Source organism: Taudactylus pleione, unplaced genomic scaffold (assembly GCF_031769625.1).
Source record: "Taudactylus pleione unplaced genomic scaffold, aTauple2 ptg000378l, whole genome shotgun sequence".
Taxonomy (NCBI): domain Eukaryota; kingdom Metazoa; phylum Chordata; class Amphibia; order Anura; family Myobatrachidae; genus Taudactylus; species Taudactylus pleione.
Window position 1 is genome coordinate 7,603,287 of NW_028284779.1, and position 19,352 is coordinate 7,622,638.

Below are 19,352 nucleotides of genomic sequence, written 5' to 3' on the forward strand. Positions count from 1 at the left end.
ATGGGGTAATTAGCAATTCAATCACGTACACTCAGCTGTCAATTAAAGGACCATTAAAAGATATGCTATGTTCACACATATGTGCTGGCAATGTACTTGACAAAATAATAATAAAGCATGCAGCATGGAGTTTTACACATGAAAAGACAGTGCTATTATATAAAACAGTTACCAATACCAAACACATGTACAATCAGATCTAGAGAGAGATGAGATTGCGGGATATATTTACTAAAGGTCGTTTTTTGTCGATTTTGCAAATCAGGGATTTACTAAAAGGCAAAATCGACTAGAAAATCAACTATAACATGGAAGCGCTACCAAAACCAACCAAACATACTTTGCAGGGGCATATTTATAATGAGTACAGGGTGTGGGGAGCACATGGGCCCCTGGGTCCAAGGGGGCCCACACCATACACCCTGCATCCATTAATTCAATACTTACCAGCGTTTTCAATACTTATAGTCCCGCGTCGCCAGTAGCAGCGCGGTACAAATCATTTTCCCAGCATTTTGCGCATGCGCAGTAGGGGAATCGCCTAGGAAAATGTGCATGCTTCCTAAGCTTAAAATAGCCTAAAGAGATTTAAAAAATAGCATGGGGTTCCCCCCCCACCCTCAAACCCCTAACCAGCCCTGGACCTTCTACCCTGTTCTGGTCATGGAAAAAGGGGGGAAATCGGCATAGGTTCCCCCTATTCTCCATTAACCAGCACCAGACTGAACCACCCGGGGTGGTAATGCCACAGCAGGAGGACACACAAGTGCCAGCAGGCCGGTGGCACCTGTAACCCCACTGTGAAGAAAATGTTAAACAAACCAAAGAAAACACAGCCAATCAGCAGCTGCTGCGATTCAAACCGGCCGTTGACTTAGGACCTCTACTTAGAGAAGAGGACCAACCTCCTTCAGGGAGTAGGTAAGAGAGTGAGTGTGTAATAAAGATTTACAATATTCGGTGTGTGTTTACTGTGGTTTAATATTTTTTTCAGAGTGGGGGTACAGGTGCCACTGGCCTGCTGGTACCTGTAGTTCTACTGTGGCACCTGTAACTCCACTGTGGTTATTGTTAATGGAAAATAGGGGGAACTTCCCTGATTTTCCATGACCAGAAAAGATAAACGGTCCATGGTTGGTTAAGGGTTTAGGGAAGGACCTCACAAATATATTTCTTTCTTCATTTTTAACTCTTTAGGGTATTTTAAGCATAAGAAGCATACACAGATAATATGGATCTGTGCATGTTTTTTTTTAGATGTGTTTAGATTTGATTTTTAGGCTCTATTTGTATTTGGTTTAACAGAAAGACTGAATGCATGTACACCTACCAAAACCGACTCACATCGAATTCAGTTTTGAAATCAAAATCTAATTCGAATGTTAGTAAATGAGCAAATGTGGCAGTGCATCAGAATGTCAAGTTTGAGCAGATTTCAGTCTCAGAAACAAGAACTGATAACAGAGGACAATAGAACTTAGAGAAAAATGCTCACTATCCCCTGACAGTGTCAGACACTGTGGTACATTTATAAGAGTGTGTTTGGTATACAGTATTGTAAAGCAAATATTCTATTCCCTGTGCTGCGCGGGGAACATGTGCTGAGTGTCTGTCGCTGCAACAAAGTGTTATTCTGGGGTCAGCTGTAGGAAAGTCCCTGAAAGTGACTATTGTCTTATGAGATAGGTTTGTGGGGTTTGTGTGTCTGCACCTTGTTTAAAATGTCTTTGCACTTACAATTAATATGTTTGATTCTGATAAAATGTAAAATGAAATTTAATCCTGGGATATTTATTCATCTAAGAACACTGTTACAATGTATTTTTCTTATGGAATTGACCAGAAACTTATATTTAGTGGATCTTTAATCACTTAACTAGATATATTTTTTTCCACTAAAACAGGACAAATGTAAGATTTTTTATTTTTTTTAATTAAATAAAATTTAGAATGTACTTTTAAAAATGTATTTAAAAAGAGACTGTAATTGTACCTCCCACTCCTGAGTGTTAACAGATCCCCCAGGGACAATAAATCCCCATTGGCATCTTTCCATCTCTTTAGTGGCAGAGCCCTTCCACCCAGGGGCATAGGAAGACCTATGGGGCCCTAGAGCGAAATTTCAACAGCGCAAATTATTTATCAGTTTATCCATTTTGATTGTCTACTTAGCGGACATACAGGATTAAGTGAATGGTGATTAGCATATAGTATTATAAACAAAAGAATATATATATTTAAAAAGTGTATAGTCTCCCTAATCCTTATTGCTTATGATATAGTGTGGTGTATACGAAGACTATGATTCACTAATAAATCAGTCAATGAGTAGAGACAGAGGCAGAGGTGGCCGGTGACAGCAGATGCAGCAGCACTCTGGTGAGATTAGAAAAGCCGGGGCTCAGGAGATAGCAGTGCAGAGAGAGGACCGGGCCCTTGTCTGTGACTGGCGGATGGTCTGCTAAAGATTGGAAGAGTGTGTACGGTGACAGAATACTTACAGTAAGTGCAGATCTGAAATCTACTGCAAAATTGGACAGCTGTATAGGCATATATTGGGTGCTGAATCTGTATCCAGGTCTTCAGTAGGATTGTGACAATAGTCCGGTCTGGAGTTGGATCCCCAGAGGATTGGACAAGTGTGTCCCCATCCTAAGTCATGCAGCATCACATTATATGAATAATTTGCTTTATCCATTGTTTCTAAATTAAAAACTGCAGATAAAAAGGTGGGAGGTATATGAAGGGGTAAGGGTGACAGACCAAAATTTGTTATATAGTCCTTACCTGAAGATGTTATGTTATTCAGATTTTTTTCTGAAGATGTTGCTGTCCAGGGCCATATTGGAAGATATAATCTAAAGTCCTTATCAGTAGTTGTCTTCCAACTTTGCTTAAATAAAGCAGGAACTACTCAGAGTATGAATGTAGGACAAAATGTCACCACAAAATGGCTGCCAGTAGCTGGGCCTCCTTTATATAGGGCTGTGACCTGCACTGTGACATCACAATGCATGCAGGCAGCAGCTAGAGATGGCTGTAGCTTAGATCAGCTCTGTGACGGCTGGTGCATCCTTGGTGAATCTCTGACCTTTACCAATGACCCCTGCATGGGGATTTGGGCTTTGCAGATGGAAGGCTGTATCCCTCCGCCATGCCCCAGATGTGGCGTGCTGGTGCAGGTACAGAGAATGGGCATCTAGCTGGGTCTGGTACACAAATGGACCGCAGAAGGGAAAATCACGACCAGCCACATACAGATAATACTGAGTACTGAAAGAGTTTATTAGTTTCCCAAGGGAGGTGGTATAGATAGACAAAAGCAGAGTACTTAGGACTGAGCCTTGTGGTTCTCCGAATGATAGATGGAGCAGAGAGGTTGTAGAACAAGTGAAGTGAACTCTGAAAGAGCGATGTGATAAGTAGGATGAGAATCAGCATAAGACAGTGGGCCTGATTCAGAGCCGGACGCTATTTGCGCTCGCTCGTTCAGAAAAAGGGTCCGGCTATTTAAATTGAGCGCTCGCTCTTTGCGGTCTGTTGACGCCTCTATGTCTGAGCAAGCGAACGAAACATGCGCTCGCTATTTTGTAAAGACGCCCCCTGGCCGCTCACATCATACTTCATCTCCGCTATTTATTAGATTAATCGAGTACATCGAAAGGCGTCTGAACTGCTCGCAGTGCTTGTGGTTGGATTTTCCTACCGCAATCATGCGAACGGTTCAGGCTAAGAAACAACCAATTGACGTGGTCGATGACGCTGCTTTGTTAATTATGCACACCCTTAAAACGTCCGTTTTGACCGTTTGGCACGCCTGCGTTTGGATCTTAACTCCCCGTTTTCAAGCACCTTCCCCTGTTACCACCCACAAACGCCTCATCCTGTCACTCAAATTAGCAGGCACTCGCTATTTTGCGAACACACGATTTCCGACCGCACTGACTGGTTGGCGCATGCGCATTACGACCCATACGCATGCGCATATGTGCGAACATCGCTCGGAGCGAACGAGCGGCCGCTTACGAGTGGCTCTGAATCAGGCCCAGTGTCCTGCAGATCTCGGGATTGTAGCTTTTGTATGAGAAGAGATTAGCCACCAGTGTAAAACCCAGGGCTGGATCCAGGTGTCTGAGCACCCTGTGCCGGCCCGGTACATGGCCCCTGCGTGACGTTATTTGGAGGCATGCCCGCATGGCACATCTCCAAATAACGTCAGACTGGGGGTAAAGCCCAGCCCTCCGTCACTGGCTGGGCTTCCCCCAGCCCTCTGCCGTCAGTGAATGGATGCCATTCACACTCCGGGGGTCCAGCACCACCGCACAGCTGCGGAGGTGGGGGTCCCCAACCTGCCAAATTTGACCACCCGCGGGCCACTTCGGCCCACGAGTGGAACAGCGGAACACACTGGTCGAACACTGGTCGAACACCCTAGAGCCGGCCCTGGAAAAACCATTGTGTTTGCCTACATCTCTGAATCAGACACTAAAGCCTGGGAATGAGATACATCATGATCGGCCTTTCTCCCATTAATGTGATCTTGCAATCAACAAAATTCAAGTAAAAACCAAACAATTTTTGGGGGAGGAAAGAAGATCCTAGTGAAGGGGGCCGTGGCTGCATTACCTACCATCTCTCAATCAGGCCGATTAAGAGGTTGATTCAATTAGCTCACCCCCACGACTCACTGAAAAATCAGGCTGGGGAGAGATCGGTCCGCGAGGAGGGCGAGTTGAGGTGCCGTTGCGGTCGTTCCCTGCCATTGCACCGGCAACTTTCTGCCCTTGTGGCTAATTCAATCGACCCCTTAATTTACAAGCAAAACATGCACCTTTCATTTCCCTAGTGCATTTATATGATTGGTCACTATGATTTAGTGCAAATTGTGCCTCTCAATGTGATATTAGTATATGACTCCTACAGAGATACCAGATTAATCTTTGACACAATAGAAAATACTTTGCAATAATTTATTATAAAAGGAGGGTATTGCTAAACATATGGAGCCAGTGGTCAGAGTTTGGGAAACATTTATTGTAATACAGCGCAGCCTGGTAAATATTTATAGACAGACTGAGCTCCCTTGTAAACGGTTACAGACAGGAGGGGATATAAATCTGTAGGAAGACTTCACCAGCTGGAGAGATCCCAACTGCATTCTGTGTAATGTACAGTAGTAACCAATGTCATTAATTACCAGACAGAGATGTTCTGTCACCCGACACAATAAAACATGATCTAATTAGCTGACAATTAGGAAGAGGCCCAGTAAACAGATGAAACATAACAGTTTACTCTCGGAGCACGGACTGTAGACACATCATCCCACACTGGAAATGGGGGTGAGGAACCAGATTTGCATTTGTTTGGGTGACGACATGACCGTGTGCTGGACCCAAACCTGCCTCTCCCACCAGGACACAGCTGACATGGCTGCTCTGCCTTTATGGGACTATAGGTGGCTGACAGGTCGGGACTTATTTATAGACAGAAGTGTTTAAGTGTTTATTTGGGAAGATTTATAGACAGAAGGAGCATGGCATGCTGGGTATTGTAGTTCTGCTGTAGCTCCAGGTTTCCTAGCCCTGGTACATATCATATAACATGTCTATTGGAAAGGATGGAAGATGTGTGGATAACGTTGTAGTCCTATGTCCTTTAAATTTCACAGACTCTCCATAATGTAAATAGCCAGGGCCAGATTAACAATGAGCCGGGTGGGACTTCAGCCCCAGGCCTTCATATAAAGACATGTCCATCAACATGACAGCAAGATGATGACCCGGTCGGCCATATACCATAGGGATGGCTATTGATGTGGTTACCATTGATGGCGATATAGCAAGTGGCCATCAATGGTTACCATCAATGCAATGGATGACCATGGATGGTTTCACCAACCGATGGTCATCCCTGTTCTTCGACTGACTGGCCTGTGGGCCAATCAGAACCTCGGTGCGGGGCTTCACTGGTGTCAGGAGCAGAGCTATACTCTGTGTTCCGGCACCTTGTAAACAAAAAAAAAAACACATTCGGTTATGCTGTGCCATCGATGGAGTGAAACCATCTGGTTCTTCCCCATCGATGGTAAAAGCATTCGACATTGGCCATAAACCATCTATGATTATTTATCATCAACGGTCGATGGTCATCCCTAATATGCCAAACGTATTCAAATTGCATTTCTATTGATGTCAATTTTTACTTGTTAGGGAGACATTGGGGCTGATAGTGTAGGGAATTAACACCCCAACATGGCCCTGGCCACACCCACACAGCCCTGGCCACACCTCCGCCATTGACCATTTTCTGCCTTTAATTCGGCTCCGCGTATAACACAGTATCTGCAATTTATGTATTTTGTATGCACTATGTATATATTCTATTCGGATTGCAGAACGTAGATTGCGCAAATTCACACGCCGCATATCCCAAAGAGAATGCATGCGCATACTTATGGCTGGAGAGGTTGGACAGCGGAGAAAGAGTGTGCGCGTATAAATGCAGGACAAGCACAGTAAAAGTGTGTTCATGGAAATGCAGCGCATGAAACATGCCGAGAGACGTATACACGCCTGTTATCAGAGTTACCTTTGCACCTGCTACACAGCAAGTGCAGATACGTACTCCAAGCACAGGTGTACAGCGCTGTGTATACAGCAGGCAGGAAAACTCTGAAGTCACTTACACCCATTCTGTTACCAACTCTTCATTAATCATTTCATCTCAATTTAACATGTCTTCCTCTCCCTTCTTAAGGAGCTTCAGGCACGATTTATTATCTCTCTCTATCTCCTGCTAGTCCATGTGTAACCAATTCAGAACTCAGCAAGTAGTTAAGACGTTTCATGGGTCCAGATCATACACCTCCGAGAGACCTGCTTGCAGTGGCAATAATCACAGTGTGTGACCAATCACAGATCAGAGGTATCATTCCAGGTGATTCCACTATATAAAAAGTCAGCAGGGAATAATATCTTGGCTACAAGTCTATAGATCTCACTTCAAAAATCATTTCAAACACTGAAAATCCCAGGATTTGACTCAAAGATAGTGGGATGGAGAAAGGTTTGGCTAAAGGACAGGAGACAAAGCAGCGTAGACAATGGTGTAAGCTCAGATGAAGGGCTGGTAACCAGCAGATGCAATGGGGGTTCAGACAGTAAAACAATTGGCTGCTGTTACAGATAAAATATTTAAAATAAAAAAGATAAAACAAAACACTAAATTGAGAACTAGATGGACCTGTAGGTTCTGTAATAAATATCAGTGCGGGAAGACTGCATACAGTATGACATGATGTGAGAGGGAATGGAAGCAGCAGGAAGCCACAGACTGAGGGCCTGATTCAGACCCGTTCGATAGATGTGGACGCTCGCTCCCAGCGTATGCAAATTCGGCTAAGTGACGGCAAGGCAGGCGATCGCACGGCAAGGTATAAGCGCGCCCACTGTGTGTTGGCGTGCGATTACTTTGTGTAGGCAGACGCCCACTTGTGCATGTCATCTCCCGGAAGTGCATGAAACCATTGGTACATCGGGTACCATCGGCTGCGATCGCAGCGTTTGAGGTTGAATATACCCTGCCGCAAGCACTTCAGTGTATTATTTCAACCAAGTGACGTGTCCTATGACGCTGGCTGTTAATTATGCACGCCTCTGAAACAACGTTAAGATTCTCAGGCACGCCTGCGTTCGCACCTCCACTCCCCCATTTCCAGTGGCCTGCCCCTGTCACCACCCACAAACGGCTTGACCTGTCACTCAATCAGCTGGGCTGTCTATGCTTGGCGAGCGATTGCTTCCACTTAGCTCGTTCTAGTTCGCGCACGCGCAATACGATGCGTACGCATGCGCACATTGCAAAACATTGCTCGCTCCGAGCGATCGCTTGCTAGCGAACGGGTCTGAATCAGGCCCTGAGTGCATACTTGCCTACTGTAGGTTTGTCCTCTCCAAGAGGAATCTGGAGAGAAGGCGCAGCTGATCACTTTTGGGGCCAGACTTTCACGTCATTAGACCTCAAAGTGAAGTAGCGCATTTTGCCTATTTAGCCCCGCCCCTCCCTATGGACCCGCCATTCCAGGCAATTATCTCCCCATCCTGCCCACTACATTAGGAAGTGGGCAGGACATGGGAGATCCGACCACTCTTCCAGGGGGGTGTGAGACTACCCAAAAAATTGGGAGACTCCTGCACCTTCAAGGAGAATAGGCAAGTATGACATAGTTATATAGTGCAAGGAGAAGGGTCCCCAGCAGCACAGAGTATATTAGGAGATGAGTAATGTGTTAGTGGTGACAGGGGCAGTGACATGATGTGAGGAGGGGAATGGATTCAGTAGGAAGTCACAGACTGAGAGTTCTATAGTGGAAGGAGCAGGGTCCTCAGCAGCACAGAGTATATTAGGAGATGAGTGATGTGTTAGTAAGGACAGGGCTGCATGTGACAGGGGCAGTGACATGATGTGAGGAGGGGAATGGATTCAGTAGGAAGTCACAGACTGAGAGTTCTATAGTGGAAGTAGCAGGGTCCTCAGCAGGGGATTGGTATGAAATACCGCCGGTGCGATTCCTGTCAGCGGCAGCCCGACAGGAGCAGAGTGCGACGCAGCGGAAGCCCGACAGCGCTGGAAATCCCGATCGTGGATAGGTAAGTATCCACTAACCTAACCCCCCTAACCCTAACCCTCCTTAGGGGTGCCTAACCCTAACTTCCCCCCCAAGTGCCTAACCCTAATCCCCCCTCTAAGTGCCTAACCCTAACCACCCCCTTCCCCGCTGCCTAAACCTAAGTCTCCCGGGGGGGTGCCTAACCCTAAGTCCCCCCCGGGGGTGCCTAACCCTAACCCTCCCTCCCCCTAGCCTAAACCTAACCCTCCCGGGGGGGTGCCTAACCCTGTCCCCCCCGGGAGCCCTAAACCTAACCCTCCCTCCCCGCGGCTGTCCGCTCGCGGCGCCCGGCATCACTACGATCGTGATGCCGGGCGCCGGTCTCCCGGCATCGGGGAAATGCGGGCGTCTACATCTAGACGCCCGGCATTTCACCCTTGCCGGGATAAGACAGTCGGGAAGCCGGCTGCCGGTATTTAGGCAGTCGGCTTCCCGATTGCCTCCCCTCAGCAGCACAGAGTATTTTAGGAGATGAGTGATGTGTTAGTGGTGACAGGGGCAGTGACCTGATGTGAGGAGGGGAATGGATTCAGTAGGAAGTCACAGACTGAGAGTTCTATAGTGGAAGGAGCAGGGTCCTCAGCAGCACATAGTATATTAGGAAATGAGGGATGTGTTAGTAAGGACAGGGCTGCATGTGACAGGGGCAGGGACATGATGTGAGGAGGGGGATGGAGGCAGCAGGAAGCCACATACTGAGAGATATATAGTGGAAGGGGCAGGATCCCCCAGTAGCACAGAGTATATTAGGAGATGAGTGATGTGTTAGTGGTGACAGGGGCAGTGACATGATCTGAGGAGGGGAATGGAGGCAGCAGGAAGCCACAGACTGAGGGTTATATAGTGGAAGGGGCAGGATCCCCCAGTAGAAAAGAGTATATTAGGAGATGAGTGATGTGTTAGCAAGGACAGGGCTGCATGTGACAGGGGCAGTGACATGATGTGAGGAGGGGAGTAGAGGCAACAGCACAGAGTATATTAGGAGATGAGTGATGTGTTAGCAAGGACAGGGCTGCATGTGACAGGGGCAGTGACATGATGTGAGGAGGGGAATGGAGGCTGTAGGAAGTCACAGACAGAGTTATATAATGGAAGGAGCAGGGTCCTCAGCAGCACATAGTATATTAGGAGATGAGGGATGGGTTAGTGAGGACAGGGCTGCATGTGACAGGGGCAGTGACCTGATGTGAGGAGGGAAATGGAGGCAGTAGGAAGTCACAGACTAAGAGTTATATAGTGGAAGGAGCAGGGTCCTCAGCAGCACAGAGTATATTAGGAAATGAGTGATGTGTTAGTGAGGACAGAGCTGCATGTGACAGGGGCAGTGACATGATGTGATGAGGGGAATAGAGGCAGCAGCACAGAGTATATTAGGAGATGAGTGATGTGTTAGTAAGGACAGGGCTGCATGTGACAGGGGCAGTGACATGATGTGAGGAGGGGAATAGAGGCAACAGCACAGAGTATATTAGGAGATGAGTGATGTGTTAGTAAGGACAGGGCTGCATGTGACAGGGGCAGTGACATGATGTGAGGAGGGGAATGGAGGCAGCAGCACAGAGTATATTAGGAGATGAGTGATGTGTTAGTAAGGACAGGGCTGCATGTGACAGGGGCAGTGACATGATGTGATGAGGGGAATAGAGGCAGCAGCACAGAGTATATTAGGAGATGAGTGATGTGTTAGTGAGGACAGGGCTGCATGTGACAGGGGCAGTGACATGATGTGAGGAGGGGAATGGGGGCAGCAGGAAGCCACAGACTAAGAGTTATATAGTGGAAGGAGCAGGGTCTTCAGGCGCACAGAGTATATTAGGAAATGAGTGATGTGTTAGTGAGGACAGAGCTGCATGTGACAGGGGCAGTGACATGATGTGAGGAGGGGAATTGAGGCAGCAGGAAGTCACAGACTGAGAGTTATATAGTGGAATGAGCAGGGTCCTCAGCAGCACAGAGTATATTAGGAGATGGGTGATGTGTTAGTAAGGACAGGGCTGCATGTGACAGGGGCAGTGACATGAAGTGAGGAGGGGTTTATACACTCAGTTACATAAAACTTTGATTGTCATGTTTATACTAGCACAGACATGTAAAAAGCTATCAACAGGCAAAGATGTCCAACTGAACAATGAAACTCTTCGCAGGTTCTGTCAGTCAGATGGAAATCAGCGTACACTGTAAATATACATTAGATCATTCATAGCAAATACTACTGCAGCATTTCTGTGGTCGGTGGGTTTGGCATTAATAACACAATGGACATCTGCTTGGTTTGGTATCTGTAAGGTAATTAACTGGAAGTATTGTCTGTCGGAGAGCTATAAGCATGGAGCTGTCAGTCGATAATAAGGAGAAGATAGCTGCGCTAGAGGAGTGGCTTTCTTTTACAGGTCTACTCTACTTGTGAGGACAGAAGTTACAGGTCTACTCTACTTGTGAGGACAGAAGTTACAGGTCTACTCTACTTGTGAGGACAGAAGTTAACAATAACACTATACACCAACCTGTCTGATAAAGATTTAGGGTCAGTTTATGTGTTGCAACATCAAATACTTATATAGCGTTCTGCAATCTCATTATAATTTATGTTAAAGTCTGTTAATATACACTAGCCATGCAGCTAGAACTGATGCACCTTTAACAGCCAATCAGAAATGTTTCTTTTTCACTGCACTGACAGTTATTACGTCACCATGTCTGTACAATTATTGTATCTGTGACAGTTTTCATAGATAAACATCAGTGTAGACAAAGTGACATTGATCCAAAGACACCATGGGCCCGATTCTGAATTTACGCATCTTTGTGTATATCCGTCCTATTCCGAGTAAGGCCTGTATTCATTCTGAGGCGAAAAGCCGGAATCCGCGGAAAAGTTTTGCCGATGACGTCATTTCGCCAGGCGGAAAAGCATCGCCGTTTTCAATTTGAAAGACTTCCGCCTAGGCGGAAAGTCAATGCAATGTAATAGGCGGAAAAGTTTCGCCTATGAATAGCAGGCGGAAAAAAGTGCAGAATTGGGGTTTTGGGGTGCAACGTTGCGGGAACCCCCTGCAGCCTTTAGACCGTCCCCCAAAGGTAAGCTGCGTCAAAAAAATTTTACAAAATTATTAAGAACACCCCAAAAAATCACTTTCAATTTGAGGGCCAAAAAAAAAAAAATTTGGGAGACAAAGTTAAACACTAGTGAAATAGATCTGGGGGGGTCCCCAAGTATGCCCCATGTGTTGTTTTCATTGCAGGGGCTTGCGGAAGGTGGATTTTTCACGATTTTTTAAACTTAACTTTATCAACTTTAAAATATGCTGACCCCCATTTTCAAGTACCCCAAATTTGCTGGGATAAGTTATTTTCTGCAAAAATAACCTCCTGAATACTATTCTTCACCACTTATACAAAAACGCTATTTAGCAGCTATTGAGCCTGTTTAAAAACACCAAATACCTTCAGCAAGCCAAATCGGAGGGTACCATAGCGAACCCCCATGTCAGAGCATCTTTTGGGGGGTGTCAGGCTGATTTTCCCAAATATGACAGTGCTTTCCGCTTGTTTAAGTTTCGGCGGGACCCGTTTTCACGTACTTTCAAATTGAATACGGGGATACGCGGGCATTTCCGCCTGCAAAACACGCGATGTAGGCAAAAAGTCCGGGAGGCGGAAAAGTATCGCGGGTCCACTCAAATTGAATACTGCTCTAGGACGGAATTTGGCCAGATCTGTCTTCCGAGAAATTCAGTATTTCTGGGCAAGAACTAGGAGGCGACAAAGCGATTGTGCCTTGTGGGAGTGTCATGGGCGTGTATCTAAAGCTCTGAGCGGTTCGGGGTTGTGCATGCCTGTTAAGGGAAGCTGGTTTCCGACAGATCTCTTGCATTGAGCTTGAGGCTGAGCACATGCCAGTACTAATGACAACTGACATAAAATCAGTTGGCGGGTTTCCACTTGCAGGTGCACAGACCCCCCCCCACATTATCCCTATGGAATCTCTCATTAGCATAAATTATTCAATCTGGCTTCCACGACTGCCGGCAACTACAGACAATTTGCATGTGACTGAGAACCAGCCCCTCTGAGTGAAATGTCAGATATAGCTGTACAACAAAAGTCAGGGAAAGTATATGTAGGAGCACTATTTATTTAGGTCCCAGATTTGTCTCTAAATTTAATTTGTATCGATTGTAGCAGGAGCCACAGACAGCTCCATATATTTCCACAAGATATACAAGATACTAACAGTAAGAAACGCTGTGTAGGACTGGGCCTACAGGATAGCGGAAAAATTCCCAGTGGGCGCTGCTGCCCGAGGGTCCTGTTTTCTACCTACCCTGTATCCCAACTCCTCTTGGCCATTACCTCTGTTCTGCTTGGAATATAAACAGCGGAGCCTAACCCAACAATGCTGCACGTTACACACAGGGGTATAGACGAGGTGCAGGCAGGTGGTCAGGGAGTACAGTATTAAGTAACGCCCTTATCGGACTGATTCGTTCTCTATATGGGTTGGTTACACTCCACCATGGAGTGGTCACAACCAATTGGCCAACAGGCAATTTCATGGGACTTTCTTGTCCTGGCCGTCCCTTGATACTAGTCTAGTGGCACCACATTTCTATAGCTGACAATGTGGATGTGGGAGACTATTATTCCTATGAATCATGGACTTTCCCTGTACACTGTAGCCCCGCGTAACGCTACCTCGCATAGTGCTGATTCAATACAAAGAACATAAGTGTCTGAATCAGCCAAAGAGAACATTTACATTCTCATTGGATGACTGAATCTCGGCCACTCATATGCATTGTAGCGCTCGCTTGCTTCCTCGCCATTAGGTTGATGTCGGCACCTCTGCTGCACTAATGTACAGGTATCTATACTGACCCCACATAGCGCTGATTTTTTTCATAAAACTCCATCACAGAGGAACACATCCCAGAGGAAAGTAGTGTAGATACCTGCATCCAAGAGGATTCACAACATTAGCCAATGTTCAAGCCCAAGTTTGAGGAATTTAGAGTAGGTGGTGTTAAATATTCTTGGAATAAAGACTTTTTTATTTCTGAACAAGCTACAGGAATCTTCATACATCCTGCAGAGTTATTAGATGAAGCATACATCTTCATTAATTGTACGTGGGAACATCTCAAACTTGGGGGTTTTACATTTGGTAGACATTAGGTGTCTGCAGAGTCAAATGCTTTGTAGCAATGGACTAAGATTAAATACGCCTATACTGTTATTTAAATAAGTAACGCTACAGTAAGCAAGTCCAACAAGTAATGAAAAATGTGCTTCAGTCAACAAGAAGGGATCTCCCGCAGCCAGGGAAATTCCATCTCCGAGGAGATGCCTCCGTGTCTCCGTCCACCATCCTGGTGTTCTCTTCTCACAAACAGGGGAAAACAACTCCGGCAAATTGTATTTTAGTAAAAAAGCTGCAGTCATTACACATGTTCATTATTAAAAAGCAGAAAGCTTTAGAGTGTAACCACTTCAATTACCATCCAGTATGTCTGCAAGGAGCCTGGGAATGCCATAATAAAATAGTGACGGCTCTGATCTTTTTATAGGGCTACATGTGCGCCACATACCCTGTCCGAGCCAGACCGTCTTCCTGAGAACCCTTGCCCTACTAGTATTCAGGGATTAATAATCCCCAACTCTGACCTCATCACCGACCAATCATGTTAAAGAGGGGAGTGAGACAAACTACGGTTTTATATATGTTGTAGGGAACTATTCACTTATGCTCCCTTTGTAATGTGTATCCATAACTGGGATTTCTTTATTTAACAGCCCATTGTTGAGATGTGGAATCACAAGACGAACTTCAGCTGACACTGACTAAGCTCCACCAGACTGTCCTCACTACTGTAACTCTGTCCCAACTAGTCACCTAACCAGCGGCCGCTCCTTCCTATTAGTCTGTTCAAGCAGAATGTTTTCTTGTCATCACTATGGAAAACCCTCAACACTTCGGTAACTAGGTCAGACACAACCCAAACTTTTCCTAAGCTACGTCGGGCACAGTCCCAGTGTCTCCTGGCATAACCTCCCCATCTCCACACTTCCCTGGAGTTTAGAGAGACATTTTAGCCCTCATACCAGAAAATCATCTCTACACCATGCAAGGTTCTATATAATCCTCATCTCACCTTGGACTGGCTAAGCCTTGCCCTGCATTATTTATAATAATTCCTATACCCATATGTTCCTTAGAAAAATCAGACATCAGATCTCAGCCCAATGACGTCACATAGAGCAGCATTATATATGCGCCCCGATTTTATTTGCTTTCGATTCTTAGCGATGCTTTTTCCACTGTTCCGATCGGTCACCATTTGGAGCCTAAATGACGACCATGCACTGCCTCCATATTAAGTTGAGGCAAGCTGTGAGGCATTGTGTCTGTATACATCCCCATGCATCAATATGATGTACGTGTAAACTGGTGCCTCGTGTCTCAGTTATGTCATGGGGTCCTAGTGGTTTGATTGGCTGTATTTTCATGAATATTGGTCCCGCCCACAGATTGGCTGCTTCCGAGCTGTGTAGACAACAGGTACACTATAAGGGCTGAAAATTGGGAAACCCGGCAACATGTGACTCGTTTAAGTGATGCCACAGACAGATGTTCCACATATTAGATCAGAGACGGAGCAGATTTTGTCACATGATGTTTTTCTTCCAACTTAAAAAGAGGTTTTACTGTATGGATAAAAACATCTTCAAAGAATAATAATTGAAACATGATTTGTACTTTTCCAGTAACAGATTAGCACACTTCAGACTGCGCCGGACGTCCACAAACAGGAATTTACAGCATTAAATACACAAGTTTTCGGTAAAACCCATAGAAACTATAAAAAAAAATAAAAAATCATCAGATAAACAATGGTACTAGGGGGATAGAAAGGGGAACCCTGACACCCCAGTGCTGAGAACAGTAGATTTTGTATAGGTTCCATAAGATAAGCGACAGGCTGAAGAACTTTCTACACCATCCCCGACGTGGCCTCTCGCACTGAAAGGTCAATCCACCTCTCACTTTTACACCGGACCTTCCAAAATCCACATGTGTTAATGATCAGGACATGTAGTTTTTATGGAAAGCGTTTCTGTTTATGGTCACCTGGGGGATTTTCATGTGAACGAACAAGTGGGTTTGGACTGTAACAATGTTCTATTCCAGCCTAAAAGGCAAATTATTCATGGAGTATAGCCATGCAGTGAGAGTACACGCAGACAAGACTGTTTTATTCTTTGGGATGTACAGCACTATATTATGCCGTATTCACAGAAGTGCTAGAACCTCTTTCCAATACTTTTTCATGTTTCCAATCCACCAAAAATCTTTGTTTGGCAGAAACTTTGTTTATTTTCGTTCAATAAAATGCACATGCGCTTTGCAACATTTTTATAACACGACCATACGATTCCACGTATGCACCAGCCAAAAGCATCGCCATTCATCAGAAACAGGCCAACAATTTATTTCTGCTTATTGTGTGAACTGAGATAGTTATCAAATTTCATTAAATTTAGGAAATAGCTTTTTTCAACAATCAACAAAAAGAAATAGTTTTTATCTCATACGAATAGATTTAAAGAAAGACATCTATCCTCAGAATTCACCGCAACTTGTAATGTTTTACAAAAAGAAAAAGTTAAATAAAGGCCTCTCAGTAATAATTGAACAGTAAGGTTTATTTTCCCTGTCCTTCTTGTATGAAGCAAATGCAGGTCTGTCAATGAAAAGGTGGTGAGGGGGTCTCATCTAAGGGAAGAGATTTTGGCCTTGTATTTCTCTGGCTAGTCAGCATTCTCTTTGGGCTATGAGTCAGCCCTTGTTCTACACACTGAACGTAGTTAATGTTCCGTTGACCCTCCTCGTTTATGCCAAAAGTTGTAGCTGTCCGGCAGCGATCGTTTCTGATTGGGAAGTACAGACTTGGCCACCTTCTTGGTGCTGCACCAGGGTGGACTGAGAGAGCGTTATTCATTTGTAAGGGAAGTTGTTGTAGAAACACTCAGAAAACATTTGTTTTCAGGCTATCTAATTAATAAAGATGCCAGCAACAAGGAGCGTTGTGTGGCTGAGTAATGGGAACAAGGGGGGGGGGGTTCAGTACTAACTACTGGGATTAAGATGAGAAACCATTAGTTACTGGGATTACGAAAGAGGGCCATTGCAGACTACTGGGAACAAGCAGGGGTTCCATTACTAACTACTAGGATTAAGAAGGGGGCCGTTATGGACTATAGGGAACAAGAAAGGGGGGCATTGCTTACTACTGAGAACAAGAAGGGTTCCATTACTTACTACTAGGAAAAAAGAAGTGGGGCCATTACCGACTACTAGGAACAGGAGGAGGGATCATTACTGACTACTGGGAACAATGAAGGGGCCATTACTGACTACTGAGAACCAGGGGGCCATTACTGACTACTGGGAACAAGGAGGGGGCCATTGCTGACTACTGGGAACCAGGGGGCCATTACTGACTACTGGGAACAAGAAGAAGTCATTACTGACTACTGGGAATGAAGAAGAGAACCATTACTAGTTACTGGAAGGCGGAAAAGGAAGGGTTTACAAGCTACTGGGAGGATTAACAGACGGATGCTACAAAATACATAAAGGAGGAAGAGGAGAGTATACACACAACTTGGAGGAGGAAGAGTCCAGTTCTACAGGCTAATGGGAATAGGAACAGAAGGGTTGTACAAACTACTGGGAGGATAAAGAGGAGAGCTCTACAAGCTACTGGGAGGTGTTAGCAGAGGTTACTCAGGTTACTGGAAAGATGGTATTACAAGCTACTAGGAGGTAGAGGAGTGTTCTACAAGCTACCAGGAGAAGACAGAGAAGCATGCTACAAGCTAATGGGAGGAGATAGAGGAGTGTGCTACAACAAGCTTCTTGCATGATTAAGAGGAGGGTATTGCTGGACATTCATCATATAGACATGTTAGATTGTGAACATATAGTCCTGGGCGGCCCAGTGGTCATTTACCTGCTCCTGACAGCAGCAGCGGCTTTAGTGTGGCTTCCGGGTCCCAGCGGTAATGTCACTTCGGGTCCGACCGGTGATCCTCCAGGGTTCTGGTAAGTATTCTTCTGCTTAATCCTAATTCCTAGTCCTCCCTCTAGTGCCTAACCTAAACTCCTACCCCCCCATCCCCATGCAGCCTAACTCTAACCTCCCCTGCAGCCTAACCCTAATTATAAATGTCTACATCTCATATATATATATATATATATATATATATATGCATACAGTGCCTTGCAAAAGTATTCACCCCCTTGGCTTTTTACCTACTTTGTTACATTACAACTTGTAATGTATTTATTTTTTTAATCTGAATTTTATGTGATGGATCTGCACAAAATAGTCTAATTTGGTAAAGAGAAATGAGAAAGATATATATAAAAATAATCTTTATAAATAAAATTCTGAAAATTGGTATGTGCATCTGTAATCACCACCTTTGCTATGAAGCCCCTCAAAAGTTCTGGTGCAACCAATTACCTTCAGAAGTCATATAATAGTGAAATGAAGCCCACCTGTGTGAAATCTAAGTGTCACATGATCTGTCAGTATAAACACACCTTTTCTGAAAGGCCCCAGAGGCTGCAATACCACTAAGCAAGAGGCATCACACCATGAAGACCAAGGAGCTCTCCAAACAAGTCAGGGACAAAGTTGTAGAGAAGTACAATTCTGGGTTGGGTTATAAAAAAATATCCAAAACTTTGATGATCCCCCGGAGCACCATCAAATCCATCATCATCAAATGGAAAGAACATGGTACCACAACAAACCTGCCAAGCGAGGGCCACCCACCAAAACTCACAGACCGGGAAAGGAGGGCATGAATCAGAGAGGCAGCACAGAGACCAAAGGTAACCCTGAAGGAGCTGCAGAGTTCCACAGCAGAGACTGGTGTATCTGTGCATGTGACCACAATAAGCCGTACACATGGGCTTTATGGAAGAGTGGCCAGAAAAAAGCCATTACTTAGTGATAAAAATAAGAAGACACAATTTGAGTTTGCCAAAAGGCATGTGGGCGACTCCCCAAATGTATGGAGGAAGGTGCTCTGGTCAGATGAGAATAAAATTGAACTTTTCGGCCACCAAGGAAAACGCTATGTCTGGCGCAAACCCAACACATCCCATCACCCCAAGAATACCATCCCCATAGTGAAACATGGTGGTGGCAGCATCATGCTGTGGGGATGTTTTTCAGCAGCAGGGACTGGGAAACTGATTCGAGTCGAGGGAAAGATGGATGGTGCTAAATACAGGGATATTCTTGAGCAAAACCTGTTTCAGTCTGCCTGTGATTTGAGACTGGGACGGAGAGGTTCACCTTCCAGCAGGACAATGACCTGAAGCATACTGCTAAAGCAACACTCGAGTGGTTTAAGGGGAAATATTTAAATGTGTTGGAATGGCCTAGTCAAAGACCAGATCTCAATCCAATTGAGAATCGGTGGTCAGACTTGAAGATTGCCGTTCACAAGCGGAAACCATCCAACATGAAGGAGCTGGAGCAGTTTTGCCTTGAGAAATGGGCAAAGATCCCAGGGGCAAGATGTGGCAAGCTCATAGAGACTTATCCAAAGCGACTTGCAGCTGTAATTGCCGCTAAAGGTGGCTCGACAAAGTACTGACTTT

At 45.2% G+C, this 19,352-nt stretch overlaps 1 protein-coding gene across 2 annotated transcripts in view; it reads right to left on the reverse strand.

Moving 5' to 3' along the window:
• The window catches only part of KIF6 (kinesin family member 6), a 309,007-nt gene that overhangs the window by 196,529 nt on the left and 93,126 nt on the right, over positions 1-19,352 (reverse strand). The window lies entirely within an intron of this gene.